This window comes from Salarias fasciatus, chromosome 19, assembly GCF_902148845.1.
Source record: "Salarias fasciatus chromosome 19, fSalaFa1.1, whole genome shotgun sequence".
Classification (NCBI taxonomy): Eukaryota; Metazoa; Chordata; class Actinopteri; order Blenniiformes; family Blenniidae; genus Salarias; species Salarias fasciatus.
The window spans coordinates 20735317-20745179 of record NC_043763.1 but is presented as its reverse complement, the minus strand read 5'-3'; positions in this window follow the sequence as shown (position 1 = coordinate 20745179).

The window sequence follows — 9863 nt, the reverse complement described above, 5'->3', positions numbered from 1 at the left end:
TAAGCTCAAACCTGCAACAGCTCGAGCCCTTTGTGCGCAGTATGTTGAGTGTGTCTTTCAGTTCCTAGTATGCATGCTAGAAACGTGGCGTTTCAAGGATACAATCTCATCGACTCGATTCCAGTATCAAGGGTCCTCACACAAACAAACCAAGGACAGCGCACACACACCCTTCAAAGAAGTCCCAAGGATTCGTCAGGTGTTTCCTCATTGTCTTCCATACATTCACAAGCTGATGCAGAAGCACAAAAGCTGGAATCTTCCTATGGCGCACAGCAGGAAGGAGGCGATAGCTGCATGTGTTGAATGAACTGCGTTTCACTGTTTCTGCAGCAGCAGTGGGTTCGAGCCTTCAGGGCTTTCTGTCAGGAAAGGTCACCGTCGGGGTTAGGGCCAAGAGAAATTCTCATGAAAGAATTTCTTGTGAGAAGGACCTGAAGGCGAACTTCTCCAACAGCCATACATGTTGTTTATAGGATGTGCGTGCAGAAGGTCATTTGAAGACAGAGACAGTGAGTGTTTTTCAGCTTGTAGCTCTAAAGCATTGCGTGGAATTCATGAAAAGAAGGAAAAGAATCAGTTTATACTTGTGCATGCCTTGAAGTTACTTCAGTCTGCAGCTCTAACTTGGATGGATGAATTAAGTAGCGTCAATAATCTTCCTAATATACCTTTGGAGTGTTTGTGTATATAGACTGTCAAACTTCTTTCTAGAAACCCGAAAGTTAAAAAAGAAGTTAAACAAATTCTGTAATAAGTAATGCTGCTGCCTCCCACATGTATGCACACACACGCAACTAATAACTTCAAACTTTTCCAAAATATAAACTATAGCGCCAGAGGTGCCATCCCACACAAGCACACTTGACTTTTAAACACATAGTGGAGCCCACCACATCAGCCCACTGTGCATTCTGCAGCCGGCCGCCCCACCCCAACCTCCACAAACATGAAAACAACATTTCTGAGGAGCACCAAACTCCAACAGTTCTGCTTTGATAGAAACTTCACAGCCTTCAAGATACTGTCGGCACCTGCATTCAGTGATGATGATACAGAGAGCAGCTGTAAAACAAACATCTGTTTTCTCTTTCTCCACTTTGTCTCCTCTTATTTTTACAGCCTTCACAAAACATGGACTCGCAATGTTTTTCTGAGGGAGATGACAAATTTTGCATATTGGTAACAACCTGTAAAAAAAAAAAAAGAAAGGGGGAAAAAAATCTGTCAGCTTTTTGCTCACGAGCCTCTTTGGAAATCAATAATAAAGGTAAACAAGCAGAGAGATGTAAATAACAACAAGCCTCAGCTTGCCGAGCCATTTAATAAGAAGCAACCAGCTGCTGAATAACGCTAACTCTGACAATGATTTATGTGTGTGTGTGTGTGTGTGTGTGTGTGTGTGTGTCCATGTGCGCTGGCATGTTTGTGTTTGTGCGCATCTGTTTGGTGAAACTGCATGTGTGTGTGTGTGTGCCGGTGAAAATGAGGTGAACCTCCTGCGTGTGAACGCGCTCCCCGGGAATGCCTCGTCAGATGTCTGGGTGAAGTCGGCCAATCAGCTCTTCTGTCTGTCTGCTACGTTCCAGACACACACACATGCACACACACATGCACACGCAGAAAACACACACGCACGAAACACAAGCACGTACAGTATGAACACACCTAAGGAGGCATGCACAGAAGAGCTGTACCCTTTTAAGACACACACACACACACACACACACACACACACACACACCCATCAATTAGGCAAGAGCACTTTCTTTGCAAGAAACCCATTTTGCTCTTGTGTGTGCGTGCGCAAGCGTGTGTGTGAACATCATATGACTTACCCTGACAGGGATGGATGGATGTGCTAGTGTCATTAACTACTCCTGCGTGTGTGTGTGTGTGTGTGTGTGTGTGTGTGTGTGTGTGTGTGTGTTCTTGTATTTCTATCCTTGTTGGGGCCAAATGTCCCCACAAGGATAGCAAAACGTGGAACGACGTGCCTTGTGGGGACCTTTTTCCGGTCCTAAGTAGGAGAAACAGTGTTTTCTTGACCATGTTGTTGTTACTGAAAAAAGTAAAAGTGCAAAAACATTTCTTTAGGGTTAGGCTTTATTGTGGTGTGGGTTAGGGTTAGGGTAAGGGTCAGGGTTAGGGGCTAGACATGAATGGGAGTCAATGGACGGTCCCCACAAGGATAGAAATACAAGACTGTGTGTGTGTGTGTGTGTGTGTGTGTGTGTGTGTGTGTGTGTGTGTGTGTGTGTGTGTGTGTGTGTGTGTGTGTGTGGCATCTGCAGCCACGCGGAATCCAAGCCCCAACAACAGTGTGGGAACTCGGCAAGGAAGGACAGAGAAACAGAAAGGAGGACAAAGGGAGGGAGGGAAACAAAGAATCTGGAACAACAGAGGGGAAGAAGTAAGTCCAGGATAGAGTAGAGGAGGAAGGATGATGCAGAGGGGGAGATAAAAAGGTACTGCATAAAAAAAAAAAAAAAAAAAAAAAAAAAAAAAAAACAAGAAGCAAGAGGAAGAGCAGATGGAGTTCAAAATAATGGAAGAAGTGGAGAAGCAACGATAGGACGCAGGCATTACAGAAAGAAGATATGGGAAAGAGAGAAACATCACTTATGGTTCTTTAGAGAACATTTAGGGAAACCTGGACAAATCACCGGGTCCATCACAGGACGAACAGAGACACACAACCGTCCAAACATTTACATCTACAGGGAGTTAAAAGGCCGTTGTCTTATGAATGGACACCCGAAACGCAATAAAAGTTTCCGTTTTTTTCGCTTGAAATCGTTTTTGTGTAAAGCAGCATCTTAAATCCATCCAACAAAGTGCTTTTCCGCACATCCGACCACGCAGGACTCTTTTGAGAGAACAGGGCTTTTGTATCTTGAATTCATCATCACCGATTCACAGCAGCTGCAGAGAGCAAAGTTTTGAATTATATCTTACACACCGGAAATGTCGTGTTTGCAAATTTGCGATTGGTGTTTTGTTTTTGTGAATCTTCATGCAGTCCTTCTTCGTCAGACATGTCATGTATGTACATAGTGTGTCTCTGCTGATCCAGCTGATGGTGCAGTAAAGTCAAAAGAGAGCCAAGAAACGGCCACAATACAAAAGAGGTTTACAATGTTCACTTGAAAAAACTGTCCCCTAAACATAACCTGAATCGACGTAACGCTCTCATACAGGAAGATAAAAGACTTTCCCCAGCCTCATCATCGAATCTCTCATTGATCCAGACACTCCACAGTCAAACTCACACATGTGGTCACATCGAATGAACTCATTAACGGTCTCGGGTGGATCGCAGTTTGCTGTGAGGGCAGATCCCCTGATCTGTCCTCAGACAAAGTCCCTGCTGCTGATTGTGTCCAGCGTCGTGCAGCGGTGCCTGATGTTTCCAGCCTCCAGCGCAGCTGCGGAGAGGAACTTGCCCTTCGTTTTCTCCAAACTCTGCAGTGGCGGCGCAGCAGCGGCCCACCCTCCTCCCGCCAGCCTTCTGTCTCCGCTCGCTCTCTCAGTGAGGGCGGGGAGAGCAGGAGGCGCCTCCACTCATGAATAGTTGAACGCCTCTCCTGTGTGGGGCCGGGCCGGCGGATCTGAGATCTAAACCTCAGCGAGGGCAGCGGACTCCTTCAAGCCCGCAGTGGTCTTGAGTCGGCCTCACCCTGCTCTGCTATCACAGGTGGACGGCGGCAGACCCCAGGTTTCAGGACAGAGGTTCAGATGCCCACCGTACTTTGAAAAAAGTGCAACTGATACTTGGACTTCAAGCCCTCTTCAGAAAAGCTGCAGCCCTCTTAAGCAGCACAGCGTGGCGGTCTTTGAAATGCATAGGATCTAAGAGCTGACACTCTGCACTCGAGTGTCACCGGGCCCGACTCTGCCTGCTGCATCGGCAGAGATTAAACCAGGGATTTCTTGAATGATTTGATCCTTTCTGTCTGCTTCCCCCGCATGAGGATTTCCTACAGTTATCCTACAGAATTTGTTTCCTCCGTTGTCTTGAGCCTTATTAGTTTCTGTACATTGCTCTGATAATTGGCCGTTAGACCGAACTCCGCCAAAGGGCTTCGGCACTCATGAACATCGACAGGACGAACTATGAAAAACATGAATCAGCACCTGTGTTTAATGGAGGTTTTCATCCACCTGTGAAGTGACGGGGTGGACGGACCCTCGTCCACACTCAGTGTCTGCTAGGTACCCCTCTAACCCCGACACCCCTACTGAGGATGTATAGATTGATGGCATTTCCTAACGGTGTGTTCACTGCCACTTTATTCACTTAATTTGTCAATATAAACCTAGAATGCTCAATAGAAGAAGAAGGATTTTGCAGCAGAAAGTAAAACTTTATACTTGTTTGTCTCACGTCTTCGTCTCAATTTGCCACTTTGACTGAAGTACATTGCTTTTATCTTATACCTTAATCCGAAACACAACCACTCTGAGTCCAATCCAACAAAAATGTTTGACAACAAACATGACCGACATTTCAGGAGCAGAAGATAAAATCAAGGAAGTTAGCAGCTGATAACCTTTCTTCATTTTGATTCACAGCACCGTTTCTCTGTCTAGGTGTACAAACACCTTTAACAATAGTCGATAAACTTTATTTATTTTTCCCCATTTTGTTTTCTCTGCTGGCTGATTTCCTGCATACAGCATATACATGCATCTACACCTTCTTGTAGCTGTTTGTTAAGTATAGCCTCCAGGATCAGTGGGCTATATTTTACACAAGATCAAAGGTGCATCTCCTGTAGGAGGTACACGATATGATGGGAAGAATATGTTCTATTGCGCAGACGTATGAAAAACAGATTTGAGGAGGTGCTACCCATAAGCACAGAGCATAGTCCTGATGATTTTACTTATGAAAAGAAAACCCAGAGACTTCTACCTTAATGTCTTCACAAGTTGCTTTGAGTACAAAAAAGAAAGGCTCCAAAGTCCTTTTGTCGCAATCTTCCAAGTGTCATCAGCATCCTCAGTAATGTTAAATAATTCATGAAAATGAAGAATCACACATCAAATCAGTTCACAAATTCAATAATGCTTTATCGTGCTTGAAAAATAAAAGGCCCTCAAACAGAACCAGGAGGAACCACACTGCGTGACAAGATCAGTTTATCCATCATTTCTATCAAACATGTCTTGTTATGCATAAGTCAAATGAGCTCCAAACTCCATACATAATGGTGTTGAACCAACAGATTCTCACGTATGGATTATAGAAGAAATCATTAAGTCTGCAGCGAGAACAACAGAAACAACAAATATCATTCCAAAACAACAATGGAGCTGTTTTTACTCTGAAGCTGATGACAGATATAAATAGTAACAGTATGCATAGCACCCCAAGAGGAGAGAAAACACTATACCAAATGCATACATGTGCAGGTTTGTGGATCTTTACAGGACCGAGGTTTCCTCTACATTGGCAGCAACAGCAATAGCTGTAATTATTTCAAGTTCAGCTGTCCCCAGTCTGTGCAATTTTCTGAGTGAAAGAGTAAGTGGATGTCTGATAGCTAAAATGTATATCTACCTTAAAAGCTACCCAGCAGGCCCACATACCGAACGCTGCGCCCTGCATGCACGGGCCCGCTCAGATCCAGAGAAAAGAGGGAGGAAGAACGGAAAAGATGTCGGCGGTCTGCAGCAGATGAGGATGGAGAGAGGAGCATGTGAGGAGAGGAGAGGCTATGATTGCCAGCCAGCATGTAGCCGGTAATTACAATGTTGTGTTCCCTCTCTCTCGCTCTCTCCATCCTTCTCTTTCCCTCTCACAGCCATTCACACCTTCCTGTCTTACATGCCTGTGTGCTCAAGGTTAATGGGGAGTTGGGGAGGATTGGCTAAATAAAGACACACAAACACGACACATCCCGAAACAACACTTTCTGTGCACTCATAGAGACGTTCACGTTGGCATTTTTAATTGATGAAGAACAAAGAGGGTTACAATTTTTTTGTTACTGATCCAATGAGAGTGTTAGCAGTAAACCAGAAGTTTTATACAAAGATGAGAAGAATATTTGCGAATTAAAGCTTCTCGATTGCCCTTTTATTGTGGTAGATTATAAATCAGCTTGGGCTGTATCTTAAAGGGGCTGTATCATGCAAAATTCACTTTTTGTATGTTTTAACCTTGTTATATAGTTATGTACTCACCAAAAACACCCCCAAAGCATTTTTTTTCCTTCGTGCCTGTGTGTTTGAGCTTTCCTCATGTTTCTGCTGCTCAGAGAGGCAGCCCCTCCCGCACCCGTGAAAACACTTTGTTTCCCACGTTCACGTCACACGGTGAAGATGGCTCCCCTGAGCCCCCCTCCCGCAGGCCCTCGGCAATCAGTGTTGCTGCTTTTTGTAACTCCGATTACGGAGATAAACTTTAACCATAGTCTGAAAGCAACAGTCAAGCAAGAGCAAGAGTCTGAAGGGTCTGAAGGGTCTGCGCTTGGTGAGTTTCTAACACGAAAAGACGTTTTCGTGTATCTTTGCGTGTAGAGAAGCTAGAGCTAAAGAGCTAAAGCTAGCCAGCATATTTGTTTTGAAGCGCTGATTGGTTGAAGTACGCTGTCAGTCAAAGTCCACAGGGGGAGAGGCGGGATTTTCAGTGAAACAGAGCGTTTTCTCTTCCGGGTTTCAGAATTAGCCCCAGAAAATCTTTTATTTCACACAAAATTACTTTTCCTTAGCGCCAAAAATAAACTATTACCATGTTAATGCCATTTCTAGGGTTTGGACGAGCTAAAAAAGCATGATACAGCCCCTTTAAATAACTGATTAAAAAAAAATTATAGGCTACTTTAAACAGCCTTAAATAAAAACACCCCACTTTTTGCAGTACAGCCTCTTATTAGATTCATCCTTGGGATTACATTGTACTGTGACATTGTATTGTGCGAGATCAGGCCTGTCTTTGCTTCCAAAGCTCCACAACATAACTTCAGTTTAACTCTACAAGCTCTTTTCTCAAGCCCAACACCGTGATGTAATACCACTTTTTGCCACAAGGTGGTGTCAATACATGTCTGCACGTTTTTTTTTTTTTTTTTTTTTTTTTTCATTTCAAAAAGATAACTGGTCTAAATCACCATGCCAGAGCTATTATCACCACCGATATCAGCTGAAGTTCTGTTCTAACTGAGATAGCTGTCGACTCAACCGATAAAATATCTCTGTTCGTCTCCTTAGTGTCACATTACTCAAAAGTATTTACTGATTTAGATCGAGGAAATGTTTGGGATTCTTCGATAAGCCAGATTTCAACCTGTTTGCTTTGTATTTTTTGTGAGTTTTTTGTCGTGCAGACGGCTTCTTTTATCAGCGTAGTGTTCTGCTAAAACCCCTCAGACAAATCAGGTAATGTTTGAGAGGTGAATACCAGGCCAAGTGTTTGTGTGTGTGTGTGTGTGTGTGTGTGTGTGTGGTCCCTCCAGCCACTCGATTCATTATTTACATGAGTGGTTAAACTAGGACAGCCTGGCCTTCAAAGCTATCTGGCAGAAAAGCCCTGATATCTCCTTGCGTCTTCCTCTTTCCTCATTTGCTTCCTCTCAGCCTCTCTCAGCTCTCGCTCTCTCCTCCTCTTTCGTCTCCCCCTCTCATTTTCTCAGCTTCCGCTCTCCTGCCGTCTTGCGTCATTCCTTGCGTTCTTTCCTCCCCGATTTCTCAGCCTCCTTCTCCCTCTCTCCCACTGTCTTGTTCATTGACTTATCTCTCTGCTTTGCTTGATTCATCTTCCTCAGCTACCGCACACACGCATGCACACAGAGACACACGCACGCGCGCGCACGCGCACACACACACACTTCAGACTGGCCTCCATGAGTATGTTCTCTCCTCCCACTCATTCACCCCAATCTCCATTTCTCCCCTGCCCCTCACTCATTTTTATTACTGTCACAGGAGCCTCTCTCATTCTCTCACTCCTCCACTCCCTCTCTCTCTCACTTTCTCTCTCTCTCTCTCTCTCTCTCTCTCTCTCTGCCTGTGCTTTTTTTTTCTGTCTTTGTCTCTGTGTTTATGAGCAGAGCTATATTGAGAGCGTCTGGCTGGTAGACACAGTGGAAAAGAGGGGGCGAGAGTGCATGGTAAGGCTAAAGGAGAGAGGGTGAGCGAGACGGTGGGAGATAGATGGAGAGATAGTGGATGACGAGCACGCCAAAGATAGAAAGAGGGGCAGGCAGTACAGGAGAACATGCAGTAACACACACAATCATGGATTTAATCTCTTATACTGAATGAAGTTTTACAAATTTAAGATCTGCTTTGAAACAGACAACTCGTTGGCTAGGTGGTGAACCTGCGTGCAGAAGGATCTCTGAGATTAATTAATCTGAGAATGTTTCAGTTTACAGTGTTGTAAATATGATAACTGTCCTAATGGATGCGAATGAGATTTGAAGTGTTTCCTACATTTTAAGATTGTTCATCGTTTCACAGATTTAGAGAGCCGTGTCGTCGGTGTGAAAAGCTTTGAACACAGCTACAGGTGTGTTGAGTTTAAGAAATCCAGGCTGGTACAAGAATAGCAGGTTTAGCCAGGAAAGCTTGTTATGAGGGTAAACGCCTGTCAATATTAGATTGTCACAAATCAAAGAAAACCAAAACAGGCTGGAACAGATGTCGTCTGTCCAAATGCTTATGAGTCATCGGATTCTGCTTTTGTTTATTGGGAAACTTGGTGTAAACGCCAGTGTTTGGCGTCACTGTGAGGTTTTAGCAGGTCAGGGATCCTAAATGGGCCGTCTCGTTTAAACGACAACAAAAACGAGCGGGACCGCAAAACTTTCATTTGAAAACCAACAGCGCCCCCCGCAGCCTGCCGTGCTAGCTACATTGTTTTCAGTGTTTCTCCCATTTCTGGAAATGTAAAACTTTTTTGGAATTAAAACTGTGCAAAAGCGATACATTCTCACAGAGGTGTTTTGCATTCATATAAAAAATAAAAATCTTTTTTTTTTCCGAATTAACGAGAAAATTATCTTGTAATTCCGAGAAAAATAAATTCTAAAAAAATTTGGCTCAGTTTTTTTTTCCATCTTGTTAAGTCAGAAAAACACAGTCAATTTTTTACATTTTCATTTCACCGCTCCTCATAAATATGAGGTAATTATGCTGTTAATTCAGGAAAACAGAGCAGAATTTCTTTCATGACTTATTTTTTCTCATAATTATTAAATAATTATCTCACTAATTCAGAAAAACAAAGCTGATTGTTATGTTTTTACCGTGAATGCAATATGCTTTCATATGTTTTCACTTGAAATGCTGGGCCAGAGGTTACGGAACAGGCCTCTAAGACCGGCTACAAAGAACTTTGGATCAATTAGAAGAAAAAGCAAAACATTTGTTTGGTTAACAACCGCTTGCAAAAGTTTCCCTGGAGAGATTTTTATTTATGGATTGCCTTCAAATTGTCACACTCAATATAATTTTTCCCCCTTGCGTTTAAAGATTACAGGCACTTTGTTTTCACTTCTAGTTATGGTGGTTTTAATAACCTGGCAAGGTTTTCTGGATCTTGTCTTGAAGTCATTTCACTAAGACATGAAACCAGCAGAAGAATCCCAAGACCCAGAGCCCCAAGCTGTGGAAAATCATCAGATGAGTCACTGCCTCTTTTCCCTCTATCCTTGGGTTTATATTTGGCTGAAGACAACAAAGAACCTTCCAGCTCTTAGTATCTATTAAAGTTGCAGGTGGGTGGGTGTGTAATGGCAGCAGCTACAGTGAATCATTAGCTGAAAAGTTTGTTGTGATTACCGGAGCTGCTCCTCCCTACAGGCAGGATAGATGCCATAGCCAGAGGGTATATTAAAAAAATAACAACAAAA